At 40.3% G+C, this 12,394-nt stretch overlaps 1 protein-coding gene across 1 annotated transcript in view; it reads right to left on the bottom strand.

The window, feature by feature from the left end:
- Positions 1-12,394, bottom strand: part of LOC124619972 (lysosomal-trafficking regulator) — a 594,456-nt gene that overhangs the window by 212,364 nt on the left and 369,698 nt on the right. The window lies entirely within an intron of this gene.

Below are 12,394 nucleotides of genomic sequence, written 5' to 3'. Positions count from 1 at the left end.
TACTCGTCCATCCGTACACAACCCCCAATCCCTTACCTCATGACTCATACCTCTGTAATAGACCTAGATGCAAGATCTGTCCCATACATCCTCCTACCACCACCTACTCCAGTCCGGTCACTAACATCACCTGTCCCATCAAAGGCAGGGCTACCTGTGAAACCAGTCATGTGATTTACGAGCTAAGCTGCAATCTCTGTGCTGCATTCTATGTAGGCATGACAACCAACAAGCTGTCTGTCCGCATGAATGGCCACCAACAAATTGTGGCCAAAAACAAGTGGACCACCCTGTTGCTGAACATGCTGCCAAACATGATATCGCTCACCTTAATGACTGCTTCACAGCCTGTGCCATAGGGTTCCTTCCCACCAACACCAGATTTTCTGAACTGCGCAGGTGGGAACTTTCCCTGCAATACATTCTATGTTCCCATAACCCTCCTGGCCTCAACTTTCATTAGTCCATGTCCTCACCCGTCCGGCCCCATCCCTGTTCCCATTCCAGCACTACACAGCCATCATTTCACCACCACACCCAGTCTATTAATTTCTTTTATTTCTCTCCTTTCCGCTAATTACCCCCTCCCCCCTCCACACCTTCTCTCCTGCCCTCCATCTAAACTGCAACACTTGACTGTCCGCCACTCCCACCATACTATCTCTCCCCCTCCCCGCCCCAGCCTCCTCCTTACCCCCACCCAGTCGCCACTCCCATCATGCACTGGTGCTGCTGTTCACAGTGTGGTCTCAGCTCTCTGAGACTGCAGATGTGTGTGTGCAAGTTGCGTTTATGTGTGTGTGTGTGTGTGTGTGTGTGTGTGTGTGTGTGTGTGTGTGTGTGTGTGTGTGTGTGTGCCTTATATTAACCAAAGTAAATAAATGCTGCTAAACAAGTACAAGTCCTACAACCCTAAAATCAAGTTCAAGTATCAAAGTATTGAGAATATTTCAGTTGTAAATCACTATAAAATTGCCCAATGGTCGTTCAAACTCATGGTCTAAAACTCTCTCGAGATTTTCTCTTGAGATTTTCTATCACCAAAACCAGCTGTAAATTTGGCAAAAGTTGAAAACACACAAAAATATTTCTTTCACCTGACATTGTACAGCCTCATACCATGCATCATTTACACTTCTCAGACAATGACTATCAGTGACACCACTCCCATACATAATCATTTGATGACCCGCCAACTTGTACTGACCAATGGTGCCTATTTCCTACAGTTTACATGTGCTAATTGTCCACAAGTTTTCTCCTGTGTTTCACAAATAAGTAATTTTAGGACAACATTTAAATGCACATTAGACACTAAACCTGTAAGTGACATACATCAAAAGATCTGTATTTTGACGCTGTTCACTTTCTGATCTACATTTGTGGGCATTTTGGTTCCGTTGATCAATTCCATATTGTGTGAAAAAACCCTTCCAATATAAGTATGTCATTTCTACAAGCCACTGTCCCAACTATCTGCTACAAATCACCATTTACAACTACTTCATAGCTGTACAGATTTCTGCACAACAATTATCTAGGCATTTTTGCATAAAATTGTGAAACATACTCCAGTTTCCACAAGTTTGGTCGTACAGACAAATTTGAGAATGCAATGAATTCATCTCTACAATATTAAGAGTTTTCTGTGTGTAGTTTTAATGCAGGTCACTGGGATCATGTAGATCAATGTACTCTGTAATTCGCTCACAGCAGTTAATGAGAAGTCCTAGTGAGGTTGCCAGGTGCTAATCTGACCCTCCTCCCAGCAGCTGGACTTTCGGAGACCTTGTGCAGTTGAGTAAACATGCACAACTCTTCATCTCTTCACAAATGCCCACAGCCTTCACCTCATCCCTCCAACTGACCCAACCAGCAGCTTACCAAGTGACCTCTCACCACGTGCATATCAAGCAGCGACTGGGATGGGAAAGGAAGAAGCAGTCTAGCAAGTGTCAGTGTGCTGCTTGTAGAATCTACACCACCTCTGATTTTGTTTGGTTGGTGCCATCAAAAACAATTATCACATACCTACTGGTGTGCTCAGAAACTGTTCTGCTGCTGAATTATCCAAACATAAGAAATGAAAATTTGTAAAGAACCAAATCTAGTTCGTTTGCCTGAGAAAGTAAGATCTTCTTAACTTGACTTAAATGCCTCTCATGCTTGCACTAGTCCTTCAGAGATACAGACAAACAATACAGATCATATGCTGAATGTAAAATTAGTCATCATACACAATCTAACAAAAAACCAAAGAAAAATCGCAAATATGATCCATACTGCAGCTTACAGACTGACGCACATACATTCTGACAAATACACAAGCATTTTGAGCTGGGGGCTTGTTCATCAAGTAACAGAGAAACAGTAACGCCTGAAGAAAATCAGACTTCACAAAAATTTGGCAACAAACCTTAAGTTGAGATGCTGGTTATAGAAGAAATACAAAAACCTGGGAAGTTACATTTGTTTGAAAGGATGACTAAGATATAAATTAATGAACTGGAAACAGAATAGCAGATCTACAGCTACATGTGTAATCCAAAAGCTGCCATTTGGTTCATGGGGGAGGGTTTCTTGCACCACTATCAATCACACCCTTTCTTATTTCACTTGCAAATGAAGTGAGGGGGAGATGACTGTATATATGGCTCTGTATGAGCCTTAATTTATCTTGTCTGCCTCATTATGTGAGATGTGTGTTGTTTGAATTAGAATCATTCTGCAGTCAGCCACAAATGCAACTTCCCTTAACACTCTCAAATGTGTTTCACGAAAAGAAAGTCATCTTCCCTCCAGGGATTCCAATTTGAGTTCACAGATGACTTTCATACTACCTGCAGTTGTTCGAACCTATCAGTAAAAAATCTAGCAATATACTTCTTACTTGAAACTTCCTGCCAGATTAAAACTGTGTGCTGGACTGAGACTCGAACTTGGGACCTTTGCATTTCACAGCAAGTGCTCTACTGACTGAGCTACCCAAGAACTACTTACATCCCATCCTCACTGCTTCACTTCTGCTAGTACTTCAGCTCCTACCTTCCAAACTTGACAGACGTTCTCCTGCAAAACTTGCAAGACTAACACTCCTGGAAAAAAGGAATGTAGGAGACAAGGTACTGGTGGAAGTAAATCTGTGAGAATGGGCGGTGAGTCGTGATTAGGTAGCTCATTTGGTAGGTTACTTGGACACGAAAGGTGAAAGTCCTCAGTTTGAGTGTTGGTCCAGCACACAATTTTAATCTGCCAGGAAGTTTCATATCAGTGCATACTCTGCTGCAGAGTGGAAATTTCATTCTGCTTCTTAACTGCTTCATTGCCTTATTTTAACCGACTTGTTGGGGATCCCAAGCAATTGAGCAGTGCTGAATGGGTCACACAAGAGTTCTATACATGGTCTCCTTTTGTAGATGAGCTACACTTCCCTAAAATTTTACAAATAAACTGAAGTCAACCATTCAGTGTCATTACACCAACATGACTGTCAAGCAGCACACCACCAATACTTTATTCGAACAATTTAGGACTGACGCTATCAGATCTTCAGATGGCTGGTTCACGTTAAGATAAATTTTACATCAGCTTTCCCTTTTTGTTTTCCCAACTGATGAAATTTCCTTGGGGTGGTGGTGCCGATGAAATATCCGTACCGTTATGTTCCAGTGCACACTGCTTGTGATCTAGCAGCAGCAAAAACTGTATGATGAACTTTTGTATATGTATAAATATATGCACATAATCTAAAGCACCACCCATAGACTAAGAAGTTTCACCACATGGAAGTATGCATACAATATCGCCATCTTTGTGTACATACTTCCATGTGGTGGAACTTCTGAGGTTGTAAGTGGTGCTTTAGATTATTTGCATATTTATATACACATGAAAAAGTGCATCATACAGTTTCTGATACTGCTAGATCACAAGCACTCTGCACTGGAACATAGCAGTGCGGATTTTTCATCGGCACCACCACCCCAAGGAAATTTCATCAGTTGGGAAAACAAAGAGTGAAAGCTGATGTAAAATTTATCTTAATATGAACTAGCTATCTGAAGATGAACCGGTCAGTTTGAAACCAGTAACAGCACTGTTTAAATAAATAAGTAGCTTTGTAAAAAGCGGCTGCTTGCTGTTATCTTCTATGTAAGAGTCAACCTATATTTTGTTCACAGCCACAAGCTCAGAATGTTGGTTTTCGGCAAAATAGCACCCTTGTCTGATGCACACTTGCTGTCCAGGACTAAAAACTGGGTTTTATTACTTAAGAAGTCTTTGAGTCACTCACATATCTGAGGACCTATCCATATGCTGGGATCTTCATTACCAGCCTGCAATAGGTACTGTGTCAAACACTTTCTGGAAATCTGTGAAAATGGATTCTGCCTACTGCGATTTATCCACAGTTTGCAGAACATTGCACAAGGCAAGGGCAAGTAAAGTTTCACACAAGTGATACTGATTTGTCAGTAGAAGATTCTCTGTCTCATATATGAGAGTCAAGTTGTATTTTTATTCAATTACTTGGGATTTTGCACTGGATGAGAGATTCGTGAAAAGTGCAAGCTAAGTAAAGGGCTAATGCTGATGAGTAGTCTCTGTAAATCCAAAACAGTATCACAGATACCTATTACCATGTAATCCATACAGAAGTCTGTGCAATTGTAAAACAACAGTATGTTTGTACTATTGCCCTGCTTGAACAATTTCTTAAACATAAAATTTAAAACTTTGTATTTCCTTTCGCTATCTTCTGATGCCACACCAGGTTGGTCAAAACTGTGACGAGAGAGAGGCCTTCAAACTGCTCAGTGATTTTACACTAGACAGAAGTTTCTCATCTGCTCAGCTACATCTTTAGCTAAGGTATGATGGTCAAAGTTATTGTATGCTTCGAGCTTCAATATTTTTACCCATACACAAATTTCTACTAACCTTTTCCTATCAACATTTCTGCATTCTTTTTTGATCTGATACTTCAACAAGAACAAGGGAAATTTGTTAACATCGAGTATAGATTTAAGTGTCAGCAAAACGTTTCTGAAAGTATTTGTATGGAGTGTAGCCATGTAGGGAAGTGAAGACCACAACAACAACAACTGCAACAATCTCTGTTTCTTCAGCACTTTTCCACATTTTGTTATTAAATCTTAGTCAGTCTTTTCTGCTGTTAATCCACTTACTTGCCATATAGTTCACTGGAGCATGATTTACCATCAGTATATGTGTTGGCCCTGATTACTCTACATCCATCATATTGTAACTAAATGATGTCCATTGTCTGAGTGGTTGTTAAAACTGCTTATCAGCTCTTTACAGCATTGCTAGGATGACAAAATGATCTCTAACACTAGTCTCTATACTGACACTGTTGATAAGGACTGGCCAGTTTGTAGCTATGGGGACGTGCTGAAAAGTAAGTCCTCTGAATTTTTAATATGAGAACTCCTTAAGCTATTCAAATAAAACAAGTTTTATTAACATTCTACATCTTTATTCTTCATGTCTAAATATGGATGTGTGTGTGTGTGTGTGTGTGTGTGTGTGTGTGTGTGTGTGTGTGTGTGTGTGTGTGTGTGCGCGCGCGCGCGCGAGTGTATACCTGTCCTTTTTTTCCCCCTAAGGTAAGTCTTTCCGCTCCCGGGATTGGAATGACTCCTTACCCTCTCCCTTAAAACCCACATCCTTTCGTCTTTCCCTCTCCTTCCCTCTTTCCTGATGAAGCAACCGTTTGTTGCGAAAGCTTGAATTTTGTGTGTATGTTTGTGTTTGTTTGTGTGTCTATCGACCTGCCAGCACTTCCGTTTGGTAAGTCACATCATCTTTGTTTTTAGACATATTTTTCCCACTTGGAATGTTTCCCTCTATTATATTTATTGCTTAACATAGTCACCCTGGCGAAGAACACATTTTTCTCAATGAGAAACCATTTTTTGATACTAGCACTGTAGTATGTTTGACTTTGTTGATAGAGATACAGCCTCATCTCTGCTTGCACTGCTTCAACACTATCAAAGTGAAGCCCTCAAAAGTGTTCCATAACTTACAGAAACACATGAAAATTGGAAACAGGTGAAAGTTGGGACTGTATGGAGGATGATTATGACAGTGAACCCAAGGCATCAAATTGTTGCAGATGATGTAGCACTCATGTGTGATGTAGTACCATTATACTGAAGGAGACAGTGCTCTAGGTGTGGACAACTCTTCAAATTCCAAACTCTATTAGAGTACAACATTTCTCATTCACTAATATAGCTACATTACACACTGGCATGTTACACGCTATAATCTGGAGCCTGCTAGTGGCAGAGAGCTGTAAATATGTAGACATAAATAATAAAGATGTAAATGTTAATAACATTTGTTTTGTGTTGAAATCTTCAAGAGTTTTCATGTAAAGTTTGAGGCATTACTTTTTAACATGTCATACAATATCTAAGATATTTCCATTGTGGGTGGTTTATCTAACTAGTTGCTCAAGAAATGTGTTCAGAACTACTTGCTGAGATTGTCTGTACCACTTGCAATGAATCCATAGACATCCCAGTCTATACTAAATGGGTTTAAGTTGGCTCCAATTAATACTATATGATCGGGATATTTCTGCACTACTGAGCATAGTGAAACACTGTAACAATGAAAATGGGCAGCTGGTAAAATTATCTGATGTTAAACTCGAGTACAACTAGACAAAACACAAACACACACACACACACACACACACACACACACACACGCACACAACACATGACCACAGTCTCCAGCTGCCAAGACCAGGCCATCCTGGATTTTCCATCTTTTGAAAATAAAATACATGAATATAATCGAAATAATGAAACACATAAACTCACACACAATGACAATAAAACAAAGAGAAGAGGAAATGCTAAATGTAGTAATGATAAATTAAAAGGTGATCACCAAAATACTCGGTGTCTAACAAATAAAGTGCAACAGCTAGAGGTTGAGCCGGAAGGTTTAGACAGCTCTGTTGTTTCTATCACAGAACATTGGCGAAAAGAATCAGAAACTAAATATGAAGTCTTAAAGTTGCTTAATTTAGCAATTGCATACAATATAACACCTATTAAGTGTGGAGGTTGCTTTATTTATGTGAAACAAACCCAGCCATTTAATGTTGGAAGTAATCTATCTGCAGTCAATGAAGAGAAACAGTTTGAGTTGGCAGCAATAGAATTAAGGGACCGATATGTGTTAGAAAGTAGACTTTTTATGTTTAGTGGATATACAAATATCTTTTTGTCTAAACTAAATTAAGTTCTTGATAAGATATTCTCTCCAAAAGACAACATTCTCATATGTGGAGACCCAAATATAAATACACTGAAATCAAATTCCAACTGTATCTTAGTGTCACTCAACATTTCAAGTTTAGTGTAAATGGTTAACAGTGCAACAAGAGGAACGAATCAATTAATGATGGTTATTGATAATGTGTTGACAGATTTAGACAATGAAAACTGTAGTGTGGGTGTAGTAGATCTAGGATTACCTCACCAATACAGTTAAATTGTAAATACAGTAAAAACAAAAAATATGCATTCCTACAGATGAATAATTTGTAAACAAAAAAGGCATGAATTTGTCAAACAAATAGCAGTTGTATATGGAAAGTAGTATACAGAGAGCTACATGCAAACAAAAAATTCAAAAACTTCATGGCACAATTCAAACTAAAATTTAAACAGACATTTCCTAAGTATTACGTCTGTTATCAACTGTAGAACAAAATAAATGGGCGACAAAAATAATCAAAAACACCCCAAACATTGAAGTAGCTTTGTTCCATTAAAAACAGCCAATGTAATCCAGCTTCCTCACACTTTTACACTGAAGTGCCGAACAAACTGTTATAGGCATGTGTATTCAAATACAGAGCTATGTAAGCAGGCACAATACGGTTCTGTGGTCAGCAATGCCTATATAACACAACAAGTGTCTGGCACAGTTGTTAGATCGGTTACTGCTGCTACAACGGCAGGTTATCAAGATTTAAAAAGAGTTTGAATGTGGTATTATAGTCGCCGCATGAGCAATGAGACACAGCATCTCCAAGGTAGTGATGAAGTGGGGATTTTCCGGTATGACCATTTCATGAGTGTATCGTGAATATCAGGAATTCAATAAAACATCAATTCTCTGACATCACTGCAGCAGGAAAAAGATCCTGCAAGAATGGGACCAACAACAACTGAAGAGCATCATTAAAAGTGACAGAAGTGCATCCCTTCCACATATCACTGTAGATTTCAATAATGGGCCATCAACAAGTGTCAGAACGCAAACCATTCAATGAAACATCATCAATATGGTTTTCTGGAGCTGAAGGCCCACTTGTGCACCATTGACGACTGCATGACACAAGACTTGCCTGGGCTCATCAACACTGACATGGGACTGTTGATGACTGGAAACATGTTGCCTGGTCGGATGAGTGAATCTCAAATTGTATCAAGTGGATGGACGTGTATATGTATGGAGACAGCCTCATGAATCCATGGACCCTGTATATCAGCAGGGGACTGTTCAGGCTGGTGGAGGCTCTGTAATGGTGTGGGGCATGTGTAGTTGGAGTGATATGGGACCCCTGATATGTATAGATATGACTGACAGTGACACATATGTAAGCGTCCTGTCTGATTACCTGCATCCATTCATGTCCATTGTGCATTTTGACAGACTTGAGCAATTCCAGCAGGACAATGCAACACCCCACATGTCCAGGATTGCTAAAGAGTGGCTCCAGGTACACACTTCTGAGTTTTAAACACTTCCGCTAGCCACCAAACTTCCCAGAAATGAACATTACTGAGCATATCTGGGATGCCTTGCAACGTGCTGTTCAGAAGAGATCTCCACCCCCTCATACTCTTATGGATTTATGGACAGCCCTGTGGGTTTCCTGGTGTCAGTTCCCTCCAGCACTACTTCAGACATTATTCGAGCACATGCCACGTCATGCTGCGGCACTTCTGTGTCCTAGCGCGGGCCCTACACAATATTAGGCAGGTGTATCAGTTTCTTTGGCTCTTCGGTGTATAAACGGTGTAGGCAAACACACAGGAAAATGCTGCTTGCAGCAAAGAGAGCTCATAAATTCCAAACTGATACTCACTGTTAAAAACAAAAGCAATACAGAAGACTGTAATGCAGGAAATAGGTCCTTTCCAGGTGAGTTAAGCAGACAAAGTGTTTGTAATACAAGACACAAAAGATTTAGCAAACTATAAGTGACTAATTTAACAGTACAGGAACAAAATTACACAAACCATTTGTAACAGTCCCTTTTGTCAAAAAGCTAAATAAACATGTACCTGTGATGTTTGAAACTTTCCCGGCGTACTGATTGGTCCATAATAACACGGGAGAACTGCCGTAAGTCAGTAACATCTTGCCACGATATTTCAGCACAAAGTCTTTTGGCCATCTTCAGGTGAGTACAGCTGTAGAAGTACTGGTGAATGCGCACTGAGCTCTGCTATTTAAAGCCAAAGGGGGCTGCATTGCGCATGCGCTGTGCATGTACTGCTTAGCGTGTGCGTTCACAACTCCATGGGCTGCGCCTGGCGCCCTCCGTGGTGAAAACTTGGACAAAGGAAATTCTACGGTTCTTATGACAAAGGATGATTATGTCAATTAGATCAATGTTATATTATGTGATTCCACCTATCACAAAATTGATAAGGACCCCACGAGCCGAGTTATGCAAAAAACAGCAGAGCTCTTGTCAAATACTTCTCTATCGAAGGAGGTCATCAAGAGATTCAAACCAAATAGTGTGGTTCCTCCCAGGCTATATGGACTGCCTAAGATCCATAAGGAAAATGTACCATTACGTCCGATCGTGAGCAACAGTGGGGCAGCCACCTATGACCTAGCAAAATTTCTGGCATCACTGCTTAAACCAGTTACAGGCAAATGCCCTCATCACATAAAAAACTCTAGTGATTTTAGCAGTCGTATACAGTCTTTACAGCTACAAAGTAACGAATTGCTGGTCAGCCTGGACGTGGTTTCTCTCTTTACCAAGGTGCCTCTTGTAGATTCATTACACCTGATCGGTAATATGTTTGATGCAGATATTACAACGTTGTTTGAGCATACTCTCTCTTCTACATATTTTACATCCAACGATAAATTTTATGAACAATCTGACGGTGTCGCCATGGGGAGTCCTTTGTCTCCCCTGGTGGCAAATCTTTTTATGGAAGATTTTGAAGAGAGAGCTCTCAACTCTGCCACTTTTAAACCGACAGTGTTTTGGCGTTACGTTGATGACACCTTTATAGTATGGCCTCATGACGTGGACCGTCTCCAGGAATTTTTACATCATATGAATTCCATACATGAAAATATTAAGTTCACTATTGAAACTGAAAAAGATGGTTGTTTGCCATTTTTAGATGTTCTGGTATGGCACAAGAATGATGGCACACTTGGTCATTTAGTGTATAGGAAACCGACCCATACAGATTTGTATCTGCAAGCTACCAGTTGCCACCATCCAGCACAAACAATGGGTGTCCTTAAAACTTTAATCCACCGTGCCCATACTATTTATGATGTCGACAGTCTTCAAACGGAACTGAAACACCTGCAAAAAGTATTCCTGATGAATGGCTTTCAACTAAGCAAGTGAACAGAGCTATGCAGTCCTACAAACGATGCAACAAGGAAGAAGAAGAGGTCTTAAGGTCAACGGCTTATCTACCTTTTATTGGGAACATCTCATCACATATAGGTAGAATATTGAGGAAGCATCAAGTTAGAGTCATCTTTCGCCCTCCTCCTAAAATATTATCACTGGTGGGATCCGTTAAGGATGATCTGGGCCTACGTAAATCAGGTGTCTACAAGATTCCGTGTGATTGTAGCAAGTCATATATAGGGCAGACAACAAGAACAGTGCAGGAACGTATTGTGGAACACGAGCGGCATACTCGCCTTCTCCAACCCACCAAGTCCACAATTGCTGAACATTGCATTTCTACTGGCCACTCTACAAATTACAATGATACAAAAATTGTGGCTAAAACATCAAATTTCTGGAGTTCAATTATAAATGAATCCATAGAAATAAAATTGTCAGACAGCGAGACTCTTATCAATCGAGATAGCAGTTACCAGTTAAATTCCGCTTGGAATCCTGCTGTAGAGAAACTTCGCAGTCAACGTAGTTATCGGTATAAAGATGAAGATCGATCTGATATCGAAATGCCAAGTTTTCACCACGGAGGGCGCCAGGCGCAGCGCACGGAGTTGTGAAACCGCACGCTAAACAGTACATGCGCAGCGCATTCAGCCCCCTTTGGCTTTAAATAGCAGAGCTCATTGCGTACTCGCCAGTACTCCTACAGCTGTACTCACCTGAAGATGGCCAAAAGACTTTGTGTCGAAATATCGTGGCAAGATGTTAATGACTTACGGTAGTTCTCCCGTGTTTTTACGGAACAAACATGTACCTCATTCAGCGCCTTTACTACCTGTGACAAAGGATGAAGTCTATAAAGCAGTCTGCAAACTGAAAAATAAAATTTCAGCAGGACTGCACAAAGTACCAACTTGTCTGATTACAGATGGTATAGGGGGCATAACATCACCATTAGTTGACATAATAAATCAAACATTCAAACACAGTTGCTTTCATGATACTACAAAAATATGCTAAATTATTGTCTCCCTTTAAAAAAGGCACTGAAAATACAGAAAATTATAGGCTATTCTCACTATTCTTGCACTTTGCAAAAACAATGGAAGCTATTGTGAAAGATAAGACTTTTGAACTATTTAATTAAATACAAACTCCTTTCCAATGACCATCACAGTTTCCAATCATAGAAAGGTACTGAACTGACAACAGCACATTTTACAAAACATGTCCTTGGAGTCTTGGATAAAGGGAACTATACAACAGGTATATTCCTTGCCCTAACTAAAGCATTCGATAAAGTGCACGACAAAATACTGTAGCATAAGCTAGATGAACTGGGAATAAGGAGGGTAGTGAATAAGTATTCCCAGTCATATCTAGAAAACAGAGTACAATTGTCTACAATTACAAATATATCAAGTAACTCCAAATATCTTGAAAAACATACTTCAGAGTCCAGGCTGTTCCAACCGAACTCCAGGGAGCTGGAGCGTCCCGGAGCACTAACTGCACCAGCTCAGAGCCTGCGTGGAGGGGGAAAGTGAACTCACTGCCCCCTGGCCACATGCAGTCACAAGTGACGCAATAATCCACGTTCAATGACAGCTATGACTAGCCGCGGGACCCCTGTACCTCTATTGGAGGATACCTTTCCATTCATTGTGAGGGATGCTTGTCCGCAGTGTCTTGTATGTCATAAAGTATTTAATTCTG

Source organism: Schistocerca americana, chromosome 6, assembly GCF_021461395.2.
Source record: "Schistocerca americana isolate TAMUIC-IGC-003095 chromosome 6, iqSchAmer2.1, whole genome shotgun sequence".
Classification (NCBI taxonomy): Eukaryota; Metazoa; Arthropoda; class Insecta; order Orthoptera; family Acrididae; genus Schistocerca; species Schistocerca americana.
This window is presented reverse-complemented; position numbering and strand designations above follow the sequence as displayed.